Source organism: Mustela nivalis, assembly GCF_964662115.1.
Source record: "Mustela nivalis genome assembly, chromosome: 15".
NCBI lineage: Eukaryota > Metazoa > Chordata > Mammalia > Carnivora > Mustelidae > Mustela > Mustela nivalis.
The window spans coordinates 6630735-6650860 of record NC_139034.1 but is presented as its reverse complement, the minus strand read 5'-3'; the positions used below and the strand labels follow the sequence as shown (position 1 = coordinate 6650860).

Genomic DNA, 20126 nt, shown 5'->3' with positions numbered 1-20126 from the left:
CTTTTCATCATTTATTGTCCAATTTTTCACTATGATAGATGGTGCTGCAACACATATCCTGAAACATCCATCTTCATTTTCATTCCTAATTTTCTTTGGACTAAGTTTCCAGAATTAAAATTACTGTGTTTGTTTGAGGTCCTTGGTACATGGTGCCAAGTAGCTGTCTAGAAGGATCATGTTCACTTTCAAACTCACCAGCAGAGGGTACCATGCTCATTTCTCAAGCACTTTTTTCATTGAAAATTGCATTTCCCAAATGTTTTTCTCTATTTTTTCAGATTTACAGAATTTATACAAATCAATCTTTTGATACATATATTCTTTCAATAATACTAAAGCTAGTAATAAATTTACCATACTCACCCTAACTTTATGACTACCTTTAGGATGATAAAAATAACTTGAAGAATAGATCTGCTTTATCTTTCAGTCAAGCTGCTCAGCACTAGACACCCAAATACAGCAAAGTACATGGGCAATAATTACAAATTTCATCCAAAGTTATAATCATTTATACCTATATTCCCATATTATAAATACACATACACACCCACATAAGAAGGGTGATCAGATTGTTCTCTCTTCTTTACAATAGTACTGACTTTTAAAATAAAATGGCAAACTCTGCCATTTAAGAAAAATTCTTTACAAAATACACCAAACCAAGAGAATAAATGCCCCTTAAGTAGCCGAGAGACCTAAATGGGGAAGAAACTTGTATTTAAATGAACAAAGGACTTTAAGGAAAAAGAAAACCTCAAACCCACAGTCATACAAATGTTAGGTAATAAAACTGTGATTTTAAACATCATATTTTGTTTCATAGTTCAGATGTAAGCTTATTTTAAAACAGTGGAGGTTTATAAAGGTGGGCAATTCAAACATACTTTTCTCGGTGTTTTATCCTTGTTTTTATTAAATAAACTCAGAAGTCAGAGACTTTTACAGTGTCATTATATAGTGTTTGCCTGAGAAGTAATATTAACATACAGAAATTGAAGTTGACAGAGATCAGACACAGAATAGTGATCGAGCAAGAGCAGTATTCATGCCAATTAGAAGTGTGCTCACTCAAGTTTCATGATGAAGACCTAGCTTCTTAACTGGAACCAGATGTTATCCAGTACCAAATACGCCCCGCTTCTTGGCATGGTTCATACCTACCATTAACCTCTGACTTAGTGCATGTACATCAAGTGGAGAGAGACAAATTAGTAGTTGGCTGCAGTGAGAGCTAAGGAAATATTAACAAAATGCTATACCGAGGAGTTGCTGGAAGCCCAAAAGCGAACCCCCTTTTCCTGTTGAAGGTCACTCAGTGGCCTCCCGCTGCATTTCCTACTAAGCTCCACTCCACTGGTGTGTCTGGCCTCCCCAGTCCCATCTCATCCCACTCTGCCCTTCTCAGCACTGGTTTCCTTCCTCCTCTCAAACAGAATAAGCTCTTTCTATCTCATAGCCTTTGTACATGTTGTTCCTTCTGACTGAAGATTTGGTCTGTACCAAATTTTGTGCAGCCACTTCTGTCTTGACTTAAATGGTCTTTCATGAATACCCCACTTTCCGTGTATCTTCTGTCCTGTCCTAATTTACAAATGAGTCCTGGTTATTTCTTTCATAGTATTTCTCAGGATGGATAAGGATACCTTTATTTGTTTACTTTGTATCATCTATTCCTCTTTAGACTCTTATCTCCAAGAGGGCAAGAAGGATACTTTGTTCAGTTATATATCCAGCACCTAGTACCAGCAACAGAGCAAGCACTTGATTATATGTAATTGTTACAGGCAAGCCAAATAAAATATATTCTTATCTGTAATATATTTGTAGAATAGATTTCCATGTGTAGGAAACAGCATTATGACTGCAAATGTAAGCCATTCCATCTTTATCCAGACATCCTATTATCTCTCTTACCCATTCTTTAACTGAGATCCTACTAACTTCATGAATAGCTAGGAAAAGAACTGGAACATATCAAACAAAAGGGGGAAATGATAGATTTACACATATTTTCCAGACCCTTTCACTGGCATAATGAGATGACTGATACATATGTCATAATTCATAGGCTGACACTTCCCTCATTTCACATCTCAGCGATCCTGCATATGACTCCATTTGCTAGCATGAATGTTAATCATAAGCATTCTTTGTGTCTGAACAGCTCATTTTAAGGGTCAAGATCATATAAAGTTCTACCCTGATGGGATAAATGAGTTGGATTTGGGAGTAAGAATAGTAGCTGAAGAGTACGGTTTCTACTTTTGCTTTTCAATTACTGAAGCTTAGGTATTTTCCTTTGCTTTCATATAAACCAGACTGAGTTCTAAAGATATTTCTTACTTAGTTCTAGGACAAAAACTTTGTGATGATCAGTTCTGTCAACTGGTCAACACATCAAGCCCTGGAGGCTTCTCCTCACAGCAGAGACTCCTGATCACCTTAGTCTCAGGGCACGTTCTGACTTTTGGTGGAATATGTTTGAAGAGCTTTCTGACAGGGATGTAGGACTTTGGCATCTGGTTCTGTCTATGAGGTACAGCCCATAGACCCACATTTCTTTCTAACCCCTGCATTTGCTCGCTGGAGACTGGAGTTCCCCTTGCTGTTTTATCTTCTCTTCTTCACACTGGTATTCCTTCCCTAAATTCTGCTCCAACCTGTGATCCCACTAAAGCTCTGGGGAAATCATGGACAAGATTTACTGGGAGACTCTTAGTTCCTTACAATTTAAGACTCCTGAATGAAAGTGAGGGAGAAAGGCTTGATTATTATTTGATTGTGGCTTATCTTTAATATATACATTTCTTTGATTTTGATGGCTGAAAGTGAACATTAGGATTTATTTTTTGATTCAACATGTAGTCTTTTAGGAAACAGTATATGGTTATCTTTTCTTCCCCCAAGTTCTTACTGTTGAGTTTGTGTTTTGTCAAATCACTCAGAAACTACCCACAAACATGTAGACTATATAAGGATCACTAAACAGCTTAATTGTGCAGTTTTTCAAGAATTTTTTTTTTTTTGAACACAAAGTTTTCACTGGGCTGTTGTTTATTGGTGTCCTAACTTATAAATGATTTCCTAATATCATGGGTAAAGTAATAGTTTTCTTTCAAGTTCCCTAATTCTTAAACGGAGATTCCCAGAGTTCTTAAGGACCACCTAATGCCTGTACCTGTTGGTGTCTTTCTCACAACAGGTGGAATGCAAGGCTTATTGGTGAATCACATGTATGATGTCATGAGAACTGTAAGTTTCATGAAAGTTATGATGGCTCTGACTACTATCATTATTCCAAACAAACCATTTTTTATATCATTGGACACCTAACATTCACAATCAATCCAGTTAACCTCATAACATTTGCTCTGATATATCCCCAAATATATTAATAAATTTTATATATGTGGAGGTGTTTATTTCCCTGAAATTTGCCATCATAGCTCCAAAGGGAAAATGCACTGTTCCTAGAATAATGATTAGCCCATTGAATAAACATTAGCAGTGTTATACTCGCTGTTATTATATCCTAAGTATAATATCCATGGTCTTTGCACTTTGAAGTCAGCCCATATATATATGGGGAAGGATATATATTTATAGAATGTCATGGTGCCACACCTTGACAAGGTTCTAGAAACTATTATTATAGATACAACTCATATCATATCAGAAAAGCTCTATATTATTAATAGAATCATCAAAATTCAAATACCTATTAGAATTATTATATGAATGATTCATTTATGTATTTTCCATGGAATATTTATGATTTTGTTCCCTTAAAATATTTTGAAAAGATAATGATTTAATCAAAATAATCACCAAAATTATAATGACCTCTAATTTGTCTGCATTGAGAAAAAAAGTGATAATTAGTCGACATTAGTCCCTATTTAAGGTGGAAATATCCTGGTAGTTCTGTGGTAGCTTTATCTTATTCCCATACTTAAGAACCCAAGCAAACTCATCTGAAATGCAAAGTGTTCTCTCCTGTCTCCAGTTTCCTATCTTACTCAACACCCCCAAAATATTGCATCCATGTTCCCACATTATTTGTCCCATATCCACAAGGGCAGGGTTTTTTCCCCCTGTGAGTTCTTGGCCAGTCTCACCACCTAGAACACTGCCAATATCTGATGACCAAATGGATGAATATAATGCAAAGATCAATTCTCCATTTAATGCTAGTTTTGAATTGTTCTACTGGATTGTACTTTGGTTATACCTATAAAACAAGTTAAGAAAGAAAATTATTTTCTAAAAATTTGTGTCCAAGCCAATAAACATAAAACAGAAAACCTGAAGATTACTCTAGTAGATGTTGTAGTGCGCCCTGCAGACCTCCCCTTGTCACCAAGAGACTCATTCCCCTGGCTAGCAGGACCGCTTCCTGCACATAATGTACACCTGAGTCCCGGCCCTAGAACTGTCCTTGGCTGGAGAGGGAGGACTCATCCGAAGTGATGGCCCTCCCAGGGCAACTAAGAACTGCTCAGTCTGGCAGCATGAGGGCTTGGCCCTTGCCTTCATTCGCATCTTCTCTGAAGGGTCAGTCTGACTCCAGAGACCACCCCCGACCCCTTGTCTCTCCCTAGCCAGCCCTGGATCCCCAGGATCACAGAGGCTTCTGTTTGCACTATACCACAGAGCTTCTTCCTCTGCCCCTTTCTCTCCTTCCTTCACTCCTGCAGAGCTGTTTTTCCTAAAAACATTGCCTAATGAGCTTCCTCTATATAAACCTAAGTCTCCTGCCCTCCCCTAGTCCTGTCCCATGTCCCTGTCCCTGACAAAACACAGGTAGCAGAGTTGGAGGCCAGACGTAATCTGGGGAAGCAAATCTAAAATGGTATTTTGGAGCTGGATCACCTGTCAATCACTGGCAGCCAGGGTCCTGTTTCTGGTAACTGTAAAAAATGAGAGGGCCTCTCTGGCAGCTGATGAAGAGACTCTCACTCCCTGTAACTAAAGGGTAGAGAGAGTAGAGGATCCAGCCTTTGTTAAGAGTTGTGGAGCACCAAAGAAGCCTAAATTCTCAACCCAGGGAGGGCTGCTCTGTTGGAACCAGGACCCCAACAGGGTGGGAGTGGAGCCGTGAGACTTGGAATGAGACATCTGAGCCAATGTACTCAGATGCACTGGAAACTCCAGCTGTCCCTGGAATGTCTGGGTCTGCAGAGAGGCCCATCCCTCCCTCCCACTTGAAGATGATGTCACAGCGTTCCACCTCACCTGTTCTCTCCTGGCCAGCTGACCAAGAGCTGGGGTTAGATCACTCACATAACCAGGTAGGGAAAGGTAGGACCTGATAAGGGAATAAAGGGACTATCTCCAAAGGGCCAGAAGGCCCTATCTAGCAGGTGTCAGCAGGTGACAGTGTATCTGGAACTGAGTCCCGAGGGGATGGGTCAAGGAAGATACAAAGTGGGCAAAGAAAAGCATTTGGTATTAGAGCATCCTCCAATGATACAGAACTTAAGAACAAATGGCAAGCGTGTTGGAAGGTGGCATTAATACACTGCTAGGTTGGCCCTCAAAAGCTTGGAGAAAGTGATGGCTTAAATAGTGAAAGACAAAAGCCAGACGTGCCAGACTAGTTGAAGAGGATGAAGATAGATGGGCAAACACAAAGAGAGATCTCTCCATCTATGCAATGAAGAGGCATCAAGGATGGATGATCAGGATCCCTATAAAAATCACAACTCTTTGCTCAGGTTCCAAACCTGGAAACCCTTGAATGAAGAGTCCTCAGAAGGAGGCGCCAGCAACACCAGAACAAGAGTACAGAGCAAGGACTCAGACAGCCCTGCTCCAACAGAGCCCAAGGCCATGCAATTGGGCTACCATACAACGAGGAAAGGGTAAGCCTTTTCTATTCTTACAATATAGACCTCTAGCATTTTGGAATAAGTCCATGCCATTTGTGGCAGAGAATTACATGCCATTTGAAAAACATTTCTCTAAGTACTCCTGGGCCTTTGTGCAGATAAGGCATCTGACCACGAGACACCAAGCAGCTATGTGGCCAGCATTTCCCATCATGACCCGAGTTTCTTAGACTGACACCAAACATAACAAGGTCAGGAGCCAGGAGCAATCTCCTGAAAGTTAGAACTTTCTCCTAGACAGTTAGGGCCAGGCAGAGGGCACAAGTAGGCTACTTACACAAGTGACTCATTGCTCTATGTCACCCACCACCTCTCCCCCATCCCAGTCCTCTGGCCATTGAGGGGTGTCCCTTATGACAAGCCTACAGAGGAGGAAAAAGGCCAAACTTGGTTTTGGGGTGGGTTGGCTCAATACATTAGTGCAAGCCACGAAAGGCCTGCTGTGGACCACAGCCCAGTCAAGGTGCCGAGAGGAAATCTTCCCAAAGCACAAAGCTTCAGATAGTGTGCCTGCTCATCCACTTTTTGTGGAAACACAAATCAGCTGAGGTTAGAATATATACAGTCTCACTGATAGAGGTGAATGGCTTGGTCAGTTCATCAGGACCTAGAAGGGGAGTTCTGGAAAAGGGAAGACAAGGAGATCTGGAAAAGAGTTTGTGGGTGGAACTCGAGGGTACAAAGAGCCAAGACTTTTGTTTCATATATTAACATCTTCCAGAGATGTGCAAAGGGCACCAAATAACCAGAATGACTCCACCAGCCAACACCCCTCTCCCCCCAGTGCTCCCAGATGGCCATAGTGGTAGGGACAGAGGCCAAGCACGGGCCCAACAAAACTGCCTCTCAGCAAGGCTGATCTAGCTACTGCCACTATTGAGTGTCTAAACTGCCAACAACAGACACCAACACTGAACCTTGATATAGCACCATCCATTGACATGCCTAAACAGCCACTCAGTGGCAGACAATTATTTTGACTAAAACTGATTCCTAGGCTGGGTATGCGCTTTTCTTTTTTTGCCTATATGGCTGTGGCAAGCATCACTATCTGAGGACTTACAAATGTTGGATCCATTGATACGGGATTCTCCAAGACATTTCAACAAATCAAATGATCCACTTCACAACAAAGGCACTGTGGCACTTGGAAATGGGTCTACTGTTCTCATCACTGATTGTGTAAACAAGAAGCTACTAGCTGCTGGCTTGAGAAGGGGATAGGACAGCATTTGGAGGTTGTTGTTGAGGCTGTAACTCAGAGATTCCTTGTGAGTGTGGGCAATGCCTCAGGATGCTGTCTGTATATCCCCTATCAGCAATCACTGTGGTACTGCATCCTCAAGGGTGAGATCCAGAGTGGTCATTCTTACCATCACTTTTAGTGACCCAGGTGGTCACCCCAGATGGGGTGCCTCCCATCTCCACAACTATGGGCTCTGTGGATCTAGAAGTCTGTTCCCAGTGGGAAATACTCCTACCAGGACAATGTGAGTACCATTAATCTTCAAGCTACCATCCATTCACTTCAGGCCCTCATATCAAGACAGAAGTTAGAAGGAAAGGATGCAGCATTCCTGGCTCAAAAGAATGTCTGTGAAGGACAGAGGATTTCCTGGTATTCCTTGACCATTTTGATAGTAAACAGGCAAGTGCTCACACAAAGGCTGATAAATCAGGGCATGATGACCAATGGTTCAGACACTTCAGAGCTGAATATCAGGCTCATCACAGCAGGTTGGCTACGTAGACTCACACAGGTATTAGGTGGGAATGAATGGGTGGTTGGGATGAGGGCAGGAGGAGAGATGGTGAGTATCAGTTGCCATCCAGAGACCAACTGTAGCCATGGAGCCTGTGGTTCACCCACTGATGTTTCTTCAGTAGTTTCCTCAGGGCAAGAGACTGATTAGAATCTTGGGTGGAGAGTGGGCTAGTCCCGAATTACATGAAGTAATCTAAGTGGAACCAGGGTGAACAACAGTGGTGTGACACCCTGGTCACGCCAGAACCAAGGCCCTTATTCCTTCAGTTGTCAGGAGTGACAACTGATGATGAGAATTACTTTTGATGGCACAGAGCTGCCCCACCATCCCACCTACCGTGTGTTCCACATCCCCTGTTTGATCACAGCAGGGATGCTGAAGGCCCAGGCACCTTCCTCAATTCCAGGACAACTCTGAGGGCCATCCCAGTTGTGTCACAACTACCTTGCCATTCCATTCAATCGTTCTGCCCAATTTGGCTGCCTTCGGTTTCCTACAGGTGTTCTTACTAAAGATGTTCTCTCATGAATTGGCATGCAAATCTCCAGCTCAGAGTGTTTCCTGGGAAGCCTATCTAAACAACTGCTCCTGGAAAGATCGGGATTTTAACAGGTGGCCAGTCGTATCTACAGCATGCCTATGCCGACGGAGTTCTCAGTAGAACTTTGCTCACCTTCCTCCACCTGAAGTCAGGTTCCCTGAGTAGAACCTGAGGTGAGGATGCTCATACAAGTAATTTATTAAGGGAATGTTCTCTGAGAGGCATATGTCAGGGTATGAGAGCAGCTGATTAGGGTAGTAGAAGAAGCTGGACATAAAGATGTGGGCAATGCCCCAGAGAAATATGCAAATACTTCCTAGCCATTTAGTAGCCTGTCCCCTGTGCCAGCACTGTGAGGGGGAGAGGGGACCTCAGTCCATCCTAGTATAGACATAACTCTTTAAGTTTGACATTATTTACAAAGGAAGTTAGAGTACAAAATATTCTTAAAGTTACACATGGAAGCTGCATTTGGCCAAACAGAATAAAAGTACCTGTCATTACACCATTAGTCTTTGGAGTTTTATAACTGAACTGAAAATTTCACACAAAGCAGCTCTATAACCCCTTCCCCTTAAACCTCAGCTTGCCTAGTCCCTAAAAATAGCATTTGACTAAATTTTAACTCTGAGAAATATCCACACAAAATTAAGGACAAATTTTAAGAAAAGAAAGTTATTTAAATGTATCAACCAAGAGGAGATTCTTTTTAGTTACAAGTCTCCATATGAAAGGTTTAGGACAAAAAGGAATTCTTGAGGTAGACCTAATTAAGGTTCTTATCAAATGTGGTGTATATGCAATTTTCTGATTGCTTTGACAGTTCGTTGAGAAGTTTCAGAGAACTTCAAGGTCATGATTCACTTCTATCATTGTAGACACCTTTTCTTCAGGATTGAAACGTGATTTAAAGTGATATTCAAATGTGGGTCAGTACAGGGATTTTGAAAGAAGTCTTGAGACTTTTGGAAATCCACAAATTACTAAATACTCCTATATAAATTTTCCCATAAATTTTGCTAGAGTATAGTAAGATAAAATTGAAAATGAAGTTGCAGGCTGAAATGGCAAGTCCAGTGGATGAGGGAAACCACAACACTCACGGGGACTGCATGGAAATAATCTGGCCTCGAAGGGTCCAGAGAAGCTATGTGGATGTTGTTTGGTGGTGGGGAGGGAAGGGAAGAGGGATAGAGGCAGGTTCTGAAGACTAGGCAAGTAGCAAAATCATACTTGGATTGTCATACTTCCCTCCCATGAGGAAACCGTATCAATGGTGGGCTTAGCCCTTAGCTGGGCTGGGCTGATTTGAGAAGCAGCCAGGGACTGTGAGAAACCAAGCAGAAGAGGGAGCAAAGGGGAAACCACAGGTCCTACACAATATGCAAAATTAAACTAAATGAACACCCTTTCATAATTTATAATTACTATTTAATTTTCATAGTCAACAACAATGCAATGACTAGAAAGTGTGTATTTTAAAGGAAATATTTGGCCGTTTTATTTTTGTCATTTTAACACTGTAGGGGTGGAAAGATTTTACCTTCTACCCTTTAGGGTCTTCAGGTGGTTTAAGAATGAAATTATCACATGAGACAGATCAACAGAAAACAAAACAAAGCCCAAGGTTTACTACATGCTCATACAGGCCCAATAATGAGGTGGAGACCTAAAGAAACAACCCAGGGTACCTGGGTGGCTCAGTCAGTTAAGGAGCTCGCTTTGGCTCAGGTCATGATCCCAGGGTCCTGGGATCAACCCCGACATCAGCTCACTGCTCAGAGAGGAGGAGCGTGCTTCTCCCTCCCCCTCTGCCTGCGGTTCCCACTGCTTGTGCCCGCGCCCACTCTTTCTGTCAAATGAATAAATAAAATCTTTAAGAAAAATAAACAACTCAGGCAGGCAGTTTTTATACTTTTTAGAGAAAGGGACCAGAAATTTGCTGGTAATTTGCTTTTTTTTTTTTTTTTTGCTTATTCTCAATTTATCAAAAGGACAAAGAAAACTTAAGTTTGGGAGCTGCCATTAGTAAGGAATTCTAAACAGAATTTGGGCTGGGAGGGTAGATTGGTAAGGAAGTCTCCTTATCTCCCTCTACAAGGAGGGCACCTTTCACACGGAAGATTTACTTCTGGCTTTCAGGAGACAAACACAGGGGAGTGTGGGGGGTGTCAGATTGTTTTTTCACTGGCTATTTCTTAAGTGACTCTTACATTTTGGGGTGGCCTGCCCTTGGCACCTACAACTGCAAGCTTAGCCAGCCTCTTTTGGAAACTTGGATTTGTCAGTCTTTGGAATTTGACATTTAAATATGCTGAAATACTACTTTTCATTTGGGTTTGAAAGAAAACCTTAGATAAATTCTAGAACCTATAAAACTAACACCAGCTTGAACCATTAGTCTTGAAACTCTTGAGTGTGCCTCTTTGTTCTTACTCCTACAAAATGTTTCCAAGAAAATAAGTAAAAACTAAATAGTACATTTTGTTCTAGTGAGTTGCTCCATCCTGCTGGCAAATCTTCTAGCCAGTTGAATTCTATTTTCCTTTATTATCTTTTTCTGTGCCTCCCTTTAAACTTGTTTTTCAACTGCTCCATATTAGGAAACACAAAGAGCTGAAAACTTAGCAGGCCTAAGTGTTGGCACATGTTTACCTTTTACTTATACTGACTTTTTGATACGGATTTTGAGCAACACTTTGTTTTCCAGATTTTAGGAGAGAACTATTCTTTCCTTTTTTTTTATTCCAAAAGTAGTTGGGAATCCAAAGTTGGTAATTTGCTTTTTTTTTTTTTTTTTTTGCTTATTCCCAGTTTATCAAAAAGACTGGGACTCTTGCTCTCATTAATTTCAATCTATTGCTTGATGACTATAACAGAACTATGAACAAAATGTAAAGCAAATGTTGTTCCACCACTTAAGAGCAGAATTAGAAACAGGTAATCTTAAAGATTACATTTTATCTAGATTAACTACACTATACAATTAAATGTCCCATAACAGAGAAATGCTATCATGGAATTCTACAAAATAAAAACATTAGAAATACTATTCATGTGGAAAATACATAGCATGTTAGTAGAGTAAAAGAGTGGAAATGATAAGTTATACTAAATTTTATTGATACTTATATATAATCATTTTGAAAGAAATGTATTCAACATTTCAAACAGCATTTAACCACCTAGAAAGAGAAAAACACCAAGAAATCTTGTACCTATTTGGTTTTTAAATTGTACATTGTAATGATATAAAATCCAAGTTGAATTATCTAAAATCCAAGTTAAAACGGATGACTTACCTTAGATGTATTAAAAAACCCACTGGGGAATTACTACAGTCCTCCGCCTCTAACAGAGACAATGTTTCAAACTTTCCCCTTACTTGCAGAATGAGTGAAGGATTTGGGGCTTCAGAATTCACTGACTGTGCCTGGAAGAAAAGGCTCTCACGTGTTTGGCCTTGTCTCATGTTTCATCCCCTCGTATTAGCAACAGGCGTATCTAATTTTACTCAGTGACATAAACAGCTCATACCACACTTAAAATTGTTTGGGCACCAATTCCAGGACACAGCTCTAAGTGGGCCAAAAAAAAAAAAAAAAAAAAAAAAAAAATCTTACAAAACCAACACTTAAACCCTGAATCATGATAGTCTTATGTAATTATAACTTTCTAAAATAAACTTTACCTTAAATGAATAGAAAAACCAGACTAGTTTACAGCAGAATTTAATGTTGACAAAATCTTTTGAAAATCATTTCAAATTAACATGCAACATTTAGAACTTAATGACCTACTTAGTATTAAGTGTATACTATTGTCACTCAACTGAAATGCACATTATCATATTAATAGTTACTCCTTAAAAATCGCTTTCTTTAAGCCTCTTTTTTTATTTTTTGTTTTTTTTTTTTAAATTTATATATTTATTTGTCAGAGAGAGACAGCACAAGCAGGGGAGTGGCAGAGAGAGGGAGAAGGAGAAGCAGGCTTCCCACTGAGTAGGAGCCTGATGCAGGACTTGATCCCAGGATTCTTTGATCATGACCTAAGCCAAAGACAGTTGTTTAACCAGCTGAACCACCCAGGTGTCCCTAAGCCTCTTTCTAAGAGAAAAATTTAAAATATTTGAGAAGAAAACCTTGGGGAATGCTCATCCTAATAAAGAGAAGGCAAATAAATTCTGCCTGTTAAAATTACGACAGTTCTTTTCCAGTAAACTAAATTTACATTATGTTTAACAAAGGATGTGAATGTAACAAGGCAATCTTGACGTTTTTATCTTTATTTAAAAAGAAGAGTAGATAATTCATTTTCATAAGATGTAAAGAAAATATCAAGCTTTTTAACAATCTTTTATTTTGCATTATTTTTATATAGCCTGGTGAGCAGGATGAATTAACAAAGATCAAATTATATATTTGAAATTTGTATTTTAGCACTAAACCTGGAAAAGGAGAAGCAGTGCAATGATAATCCATATGCTTAATATTTCCTTTTCTTCTCAGAAGACCTTTTCTCTTATTCTGTTTATTTATAACTCTAACTTCTTTTAACATTTGATGCTTCTCATGCCAACAGCTGCAGGCCTTAAATTAACAGCTGATACAGCTTCAACTAATCACACATTTATTTGTAAGACTTTAAAAAAAATCTTTCATGAACTCTCTGAACATTACTATTTTCCCTGACACAGCAATATAGTCAGAATAAAATTACAGCACAACTATCTCATATAAATATATATATAAAATACTTACCAGTGATGATATGAGATGTTTGTATCAGTATGTGTCTGAAAAGTCAAAATTTGAAACTCCTAACCTAAAATTCTGGTTGAAATGTCACACATTTAAAGGTTACATATTGAGGGACCTTTTCATCAATCAGTAAATTGGTTTTATAGCGATGAACTTTTCAATGTTTTGTGCACTGCTTTGTACAAATGTTAGTCAAGTTATGGATTTGATCTCCATTCACATCTACAGATTCATCTAACACTACCAACTTTTCAGTCCTTCAGGAGGAGGGTTTAAAGAAAAACATCTTTCATTTTACAGAATAGTTGAAATTACTAAAATAAGATCTTCAAAGAAATTACTAAAATAAGATCTTCAAAGTTTGTATAGTTTCACTATACATCTCTAAGTGTATATGTTTTCAGTGGAATCATAACATTTTAAAGCTATAAGAGACCTTAAAGGAAACAACCTAGTCAAACAGTTCACTGGATGTAAAAGAGCTCCTTCAAGGTTACAGAGCTGGTTTGGGCCTGGCAAGCAAACAGAAACAGAAATCATTCCTACAGAGAACAAACTGGTGGTGGCCAGAGGGAAGGAGAGGGGGGATGGGTGAAATAGGCACAGGGGATTAAGAAGTACAAACTTCCAGTCCTAAATAAATCATGGAGATGTAAAGTACAGCATAGGGCATATAGTCAGTACTATTGTGATAATGTATAGTGACAGATAGTGACTACACTTCTCTCTGGTGAACACTGTGTAATGAATACAACTGTTGAGTCAGTATGTTGTACCCCTAAAACTAATGTAACATTGTGTGTCAAATGTACTTCAATTTAAATAAGTCAAATGGAGAGAGTCAATTATCGTATGGTTTCACTTACTTGTGGAGCATAAGGAATAACATGGAGGACATTGGGTGAAGGAGAGGAAAAGTGAGTTGGGGGAAATCGGAGGGGGAGGTGAACCAGGAGAGACTGTGGAGTCTGAGAAACAGTGTTTTGGGGATGGTGTGGGGGGGCTGGGTGAGCCTGGTGGTGGGTATTATGGAGGGCACATATTGCATGGAGCATTGGGTATGGTGCAAAAACAATGAATCTTGGAACACTGAAAAATACAATAAAATTTTTTTAAAAAGTGAAAATAAATTACAAATAACAGAAAATAAATAAATAAATAAATAAATAAAAGAAAGTCCTTAGGCTCTTATGTTAAGCGTGATCTTACTTAACTATAGGATCCTTCTGGGATTCACCCGCATCCGCATCCGTCCCCCTAGAGTCCATTAGCAATCCTCACCTCCTGCCTCACTTCTGCCTGGGGGCAGACAGTCCTGCTGCTTAAGATAGTGGGTTGGGGAGGCCACTTTTAGATCCAGTGAAAACAAGGAATTTCTGGTAGATATATGGTTCATTTTGGATTAATTATTTGTGTTTTTGATATGAAGTAGGAGGTAAGTTTGCCTGCAGAGGGAGGATATAGGGGATGATGGGGGATGAGACCGTTGAAAGTTTGACAAGAAGAGAGAAGTCAGGAAGAGCTGGGGAGTAAATTTACTAGTGAAATATAACAGACAATGTTTGGAGCCAGCTGAAGTTGATCGATATACAGTGGTCCCATTTTTAGTAGTTCCTGTGATTTTGGATACTAACTGTAGAGGTGAGCTCCTAGGACAAAATCCCCCCAAACCACCTCACACTTTCCTCCCAAACCAAACTCTTCATCTCTCAAACCTGCTTTTTTGTTCATCCTTCCTTTCTCAGTTTATGACTCCAACCTCCACAAGTTACTGACGGCTGATTTGGGAATCTTCCTCACTAACCAGCCTGCCACTCACTGAGCCGCAGTATCTCCGGCTCTGCCTGCTGCTTTCTCTCCACCTCCCATCTGACTCCAGCAGGTGTCTCCTGGTGCTCAGTACCTGCTGGCCTGGTTCCAGGTTCTGCCGCAGTCGAATTTAGACTCCTGGGATTGCCAGAGAAATGCCGAAAACATTTCATTCTCTCCACATCACTCCCTAGCTTAAAGACCTGTGGCAAGCCTTCACGATGGGGACCATGTTCTTGACAGGGCACACACACCTTTATGACTGGGCCGAGCCTGTCTCCTTTTAGGTTCTGTAAGAAACTACATGCCATTGGATGCCTGGATAAATATGACTAGAATTACCTCCCATCCTTTTCTTTCTAATGTCTATTTAACTTTTGAAAGTCTATTTACTTGTCATTATCAGCTTTCTATATGTATTTATAAACTTATAGTTATTTGCATTTACATTACCATCATTGCTTTATATACATATTTTCTCTATTAGACTCTGAACTCCTTGCTCAGCACCTGAGCCTTCCATTAACTGAACCCTGAATATTTACACTAAACTCAGTATTTTTTATGATTTCAGTTCCACAGTGCACTGTAACACCAGAAAAAAAAAAAAAAAAGAGCTAACATATGATCAGGATGACATTATAAGACTTTTCCAGAAGAGGTCAGTATAACAGTAATAAATGTATTTGCTTTCAGAGCAAATGAAATGTGAAATCAAATTATTTTGTGAGAGATAAATTTCAAGCATTAAAAAAATACCCATATCAGGGCACCTGAGTGGCTCAGTGGGTTAAAGCCTCTGCCTTCAGCTCAGGTCATGATCCCAGGGTCCTGGGATTGAGCCCCACATCGGGCTCTCTGCTCAGCAGGAGCCTGTTTCCTCCTCTCTCTGCCTGTCTCTCTGGCTACTTGTGATCTCTGTCTGTCAAATAAATAAATAAAATCTTAAAAAAAAATACCCATATCAAAAAAAAAAAAAAAAATACCCATATCAATGACCTGCCCCTCTAATCAAAGCTACAGCTTCCTCAAGAGAGATGCCATAGACTTCAAAGAAGCAAAGTGAAATGATTCTCTACACAAATGAAAACACAAGTTTAAATATAGAATGTAATTAATGTAATCACCTGGATGCTTCTCACCCAAATTCTCCTGTTATTTTAAAATAGAGATGATCCAAGTATATGCATTTTAGAAAGAAAATTCATATTCCTTTTGGAGTTGCTGTACAAATAAAAAAAAATAAATTGACCACTAGATTACTGAATGTAGGCATTTTGTGGCTTCTTCTGATACTTGGGGGGAAGTGTAAAAGTCCCTATTTAGTGTAAAGGGGCTAATTCAGTGTTGTCAGGGATGACAGGAAAGAAAACAGTGGGATGCTGGAAAAACAAGAAGACTTAAAAAAAGAAAACTCTTACCCAACTTTTGTAGCAACATGGATGGGACTGGAAGAGATCATGCTGAGTGAAATAAGTCAAGCAAAGAGAGACAATTATCATATGTTTTCACTTATTTGTGGAGCATAACAAATATCATGGAGGACAAGGGGAGATAGAGAGGAGAAGGGAGTTGAGGGAAATTGGAAGGGGAGGTGAACCATGAGAGACTATGGACTCTGAAAAACAATCTGAGGGATTTGAAGGGGCTGGAGGTGGGAGGTTGGGGAACAAGGTGGTGGGTATTAGAGAGGGCACGGATGGCTTGGAGCACTGGGTGTGGTGCAAAAACAATGAATACTGTTACATTGAAAAGAAATAAAAAATTTTAAAAAAAGAACAAAGAAAACTCCTACATTTCAGAAAATGGACTACCTGAAATTTCAAAGGTTATTCATTGGTAATCACTGCATTGGGCCGTCATATATATTTTTTAAATATTCTTTTTTTTTAATCTTAGGGAGAGCGAGGGGCAGAGAAAGAGAGAGAGTCTCAAGTCGACCCTCCATTCAGTATGGAGCCCAATGCAGGGATCGACTTGGGGTTTGATCCCACCACCCTGAGATCACAACCTGAGCCGAAATCAAAAGTTGGAAGCTCAGCCCACTGAGCCACCCAGGTGTCCCACTGCCAGCCACTCTTACCTCCAACTCTCTGTAGTTTCCCTGTACTTTTTGTACATACTCAGCGGGGTCATATTTACCTTCCACTTTGAAACTTTAATCTCCTATATCTCCTGTGATTTGATCAGGTTGATTTAAAAAATAATGCAATATACAGCATTCACATTTTTATAACTAGCTACCCAACTATCTAACCATATTCCCTTTCAGAGACAGATATCTGTGCTCCTCAATGCTTCTATTATCAGTTTGAATGAAATCTTTTTTTTTTTTTTTTAAGATTTGATTTATTTATTTGACAGAGAGAGACAGATCCCAAGTAGGCAGAGAGGCAGGCAGAGAGAGGGGGGGGGGAAGCAGGCTCCCTGCTGAGAGCAGAGAGCCCGATGAGGGGCTCGATCCCAGGACCCTGAGATCATGACCTGAGCTGAAGGCAGAGGCTTAACCCACTGAGCCACTCAGGTACTTCAGAATCTTTTTTTTTTTTTCTTTAAATATTCCTTCAAATGTTTTAAATGCCTTGTACTGATATTGTGCCTTTCTCAGAGAGCTATTGTTGTTGGAGTTTCTGAATACCATTTTTGTTGTTATCATAAAACAAAAAATTTTGCAAAATTTGCCTTCCTCGGTTTATCCTAGTTGTCTCTCAGTTTTTATTCCTTTAATGTATTATTTGGAATCAATGTCATTTTTTTTTTTTCTTCTTGAAATGCACTGTTCCTTTCTAATTTAAGTAGTTTATATCATGGTTTTTCTTGTAGGACTCACCTCATGCTACCTTACCTTGTAACGGTCTTTCACTTTCTGGCATTCTCTACTTCTACCACATCAACAAACTTCTGTTGAATTTCTGATGTTGTTCTGAAATGTATAGGATCACATTTTTCTTTAGCATCCTGTACCCCAGACTCTCCTTCCTCTGTCTTGCCGAGCCAGCTTCCCGCCCAGCTGCTGTCTTCCTTAGATCTCTGCTCCCCTGAGCTGGGTGCACCTTCCCTGACTCAGCTCTCACATCCTCTCCTTTGCTTTGATGGACTGCACCCTCAAATAATCATTCAGAAGTGGTGTTTGGGAAGTAGATGACCTGAGTCTTTTTATGTCTGAAAATATATCTATTCTGCTCCAAAACTGGTTAATAGTTTCATTTAGAATAAAATTTTAGGTTGAAATAATTTCAGCCTAAACTTTGAAGTCCTTGCTCCATTGACACCTGTCATTAAGAGTTCCTGCAGAGAAATGTAATTCAAGTCTGATTTGCATTTCTGGTTTATATTGTGTAAGGTACATTACTATTTAAAGATAACTGTTTATTTTTTGGTGAAATTAATATTCTCCCTAGTTTATTTCCTATTGCATTCATCTGGCATTTCATATACCTGATTTGATCAAAGGGAAGGGAGCATCCATTTATAAAATGTAAATGTATTTGTTTTTATTGAAAAGTAGACATTGAGTGAGAATATTATATTTCATGAATGTGTTTAAAATCTCTTTACCCTTATCAGAAATTTCTGACCAAGAACTAGAGAGTAAATGATTTATGAAAAGGAATATATGTGATATAAAATAAATTGGAGGAAAAAAACCAGAACTGAAAAAGAGAATACCGGAAAACTATAGAGGAATAGGTCAGTGCCCAGAGACACTGGAAAACACGTCGGACATTGAAATTTGTGAGAATAGTCACTTACAAAGGAACACTCACTCCTCTTTTGAGAAGGGTCCTCCTAGTATAGTAACGTTTCTAGATTCTGTCACTTCTCATTTCTTCTCAGGGAAAGTGGATTCATTCTTTTCATTGATGAGTTAGAAAAAGAAAGTGGTCGGTATGGTCCATTTTCTCCCTCTTCAGGGATGTTCATGCCTGGAGAGAGTACAGTTTTGACACTGGTCCTTCAGGCCCTAGGAGGGACCTGTGATCACCTAGAGCTGCCTGAGGGGCGGGTGAGCCCTTGCTGGGGTTGTAACATCAGCAAACCCATTGTGGCTGCACTTCTCGAACACATTCTCCAATACATCTGTAATAGAAATGACAGTGAGACCTTCATTTGCCTCCTCCCTTTGTCTCTCAGTTGGTTCAGAACTGGGGCAGTAGAAAGAGAAGTGATCTTTCTCAATCTTCTCAAACTAAAAAAAAAAAAAAAAAAAAAAAAAAAAAAAAACAAAAACAACAAACTCAGCATTTAACAATGACGTATCTCTTCTGAGGAGCTACTACCTCGCGTTGGGGCTATTCTATATTAGTTCTTAGACTTCTCTAACTCTTCTACTTCCTCCTTTTTGCAAGGCTGGTACCCTCCTAAGGTCCTCACAGCATTCAATGTAGACCAATCTGTCACTGCTTATTTACTTCTCTAAATCCTGTTTATTCTTTATTTGATCTTAAGTTTGGTGGCAGGGACTGAGTCTTGATACCTGTATTTCCTTAGCCTCTAGGTACTTATTAAATATCTGCTAAATGAAGGAATTTAACGAGTAAGCCACAATTTATGTACTTACTAAGGTAGCTTTCTTTCTAGCTTGGAGGGCAGACAGCTAAATAATTACTCAATAATACGGTTAGCATAAGAGTGTAGATAGGAACCAAAGGCTATGGAAGCACATAAAGGAAAAGTTAAGTGTATTTGAAAGAGACCTAGTGGTAGTTGATTCTCCTTCAGCAGAAATCATCACCACCTCAGCCTTTTGAAATTTCTCATATTTGTGAATGTTTCAAACGTATTCAAAATGTTGACATAATCGTGTGTGAACATAATTGTAAATGTATATGAGCCAACACATATTGAGATGTGTACCTGTCACTGACCTGAGTGCTCTGTTTTTTTTTATTGACTCACAAATAGGTTTTGAGACCATGAAGCAAAACCCTGAAATAGTTACAGTACTGGTGACTTTAGTTCAATCCCCTAAAACCCCCCAAATTGGATGTAGATACTTAGAGCGTCTATGGCTTGACAGCTTGGCTGATGTCCGGTATTCTGTAGTCTGATTATGATTAACACTGTACAGCATTAATTTAAAATCTTCCTTACTTATTCTTTCCCTACAAATAATATAAACAAATGGCCCCAAATTCTAGGCTTTGGGATCAACTGAGATTTAAATTCAGCTTTTTCACAATAGCTTGTATAATGTTAGGTAACTTAGTTATTTTCTTAATGGTCTGTTTTCTGCTATTAATGTTGGGGATAATATCAGCTCTCTGCTCAAGGCTAGTAAAAAAATTAAATGTGATAATGTACAAAAGGCACTTGGCACAGAGTAAAACACATACAAATGGCATACAAA

At 39.4% G+C, this 20126-nt stretch overlaps 1 protein-coding gene across 3 annotated transcripts in view; it reads right to left on the bottom strand.

Moving 5' to 3' along the window:
• The window catches only part of SGCG (sarcoglycan gamma), a 145129-nt gene that overhangs the window by 106979 nt on the left and 18024 nt on the right, over nt 1–20126 (bottom strand). Inside the window, exon 1 of one of the 3 annotated variants that reach the window (XM_082700220.1) lies at nt 11507–11708. The exons of the other annotated variants lie outside the window; for them this stretch is intronic. The gene's annotated coding sequence lies outside the window, so the exon portion shown is untranslated. Of the gene's footprint in view, nt 1–11506; nt 11709–20126 lie in introns of those variants that run through there. 3 annotated transcript variants of the gene reach the window in all.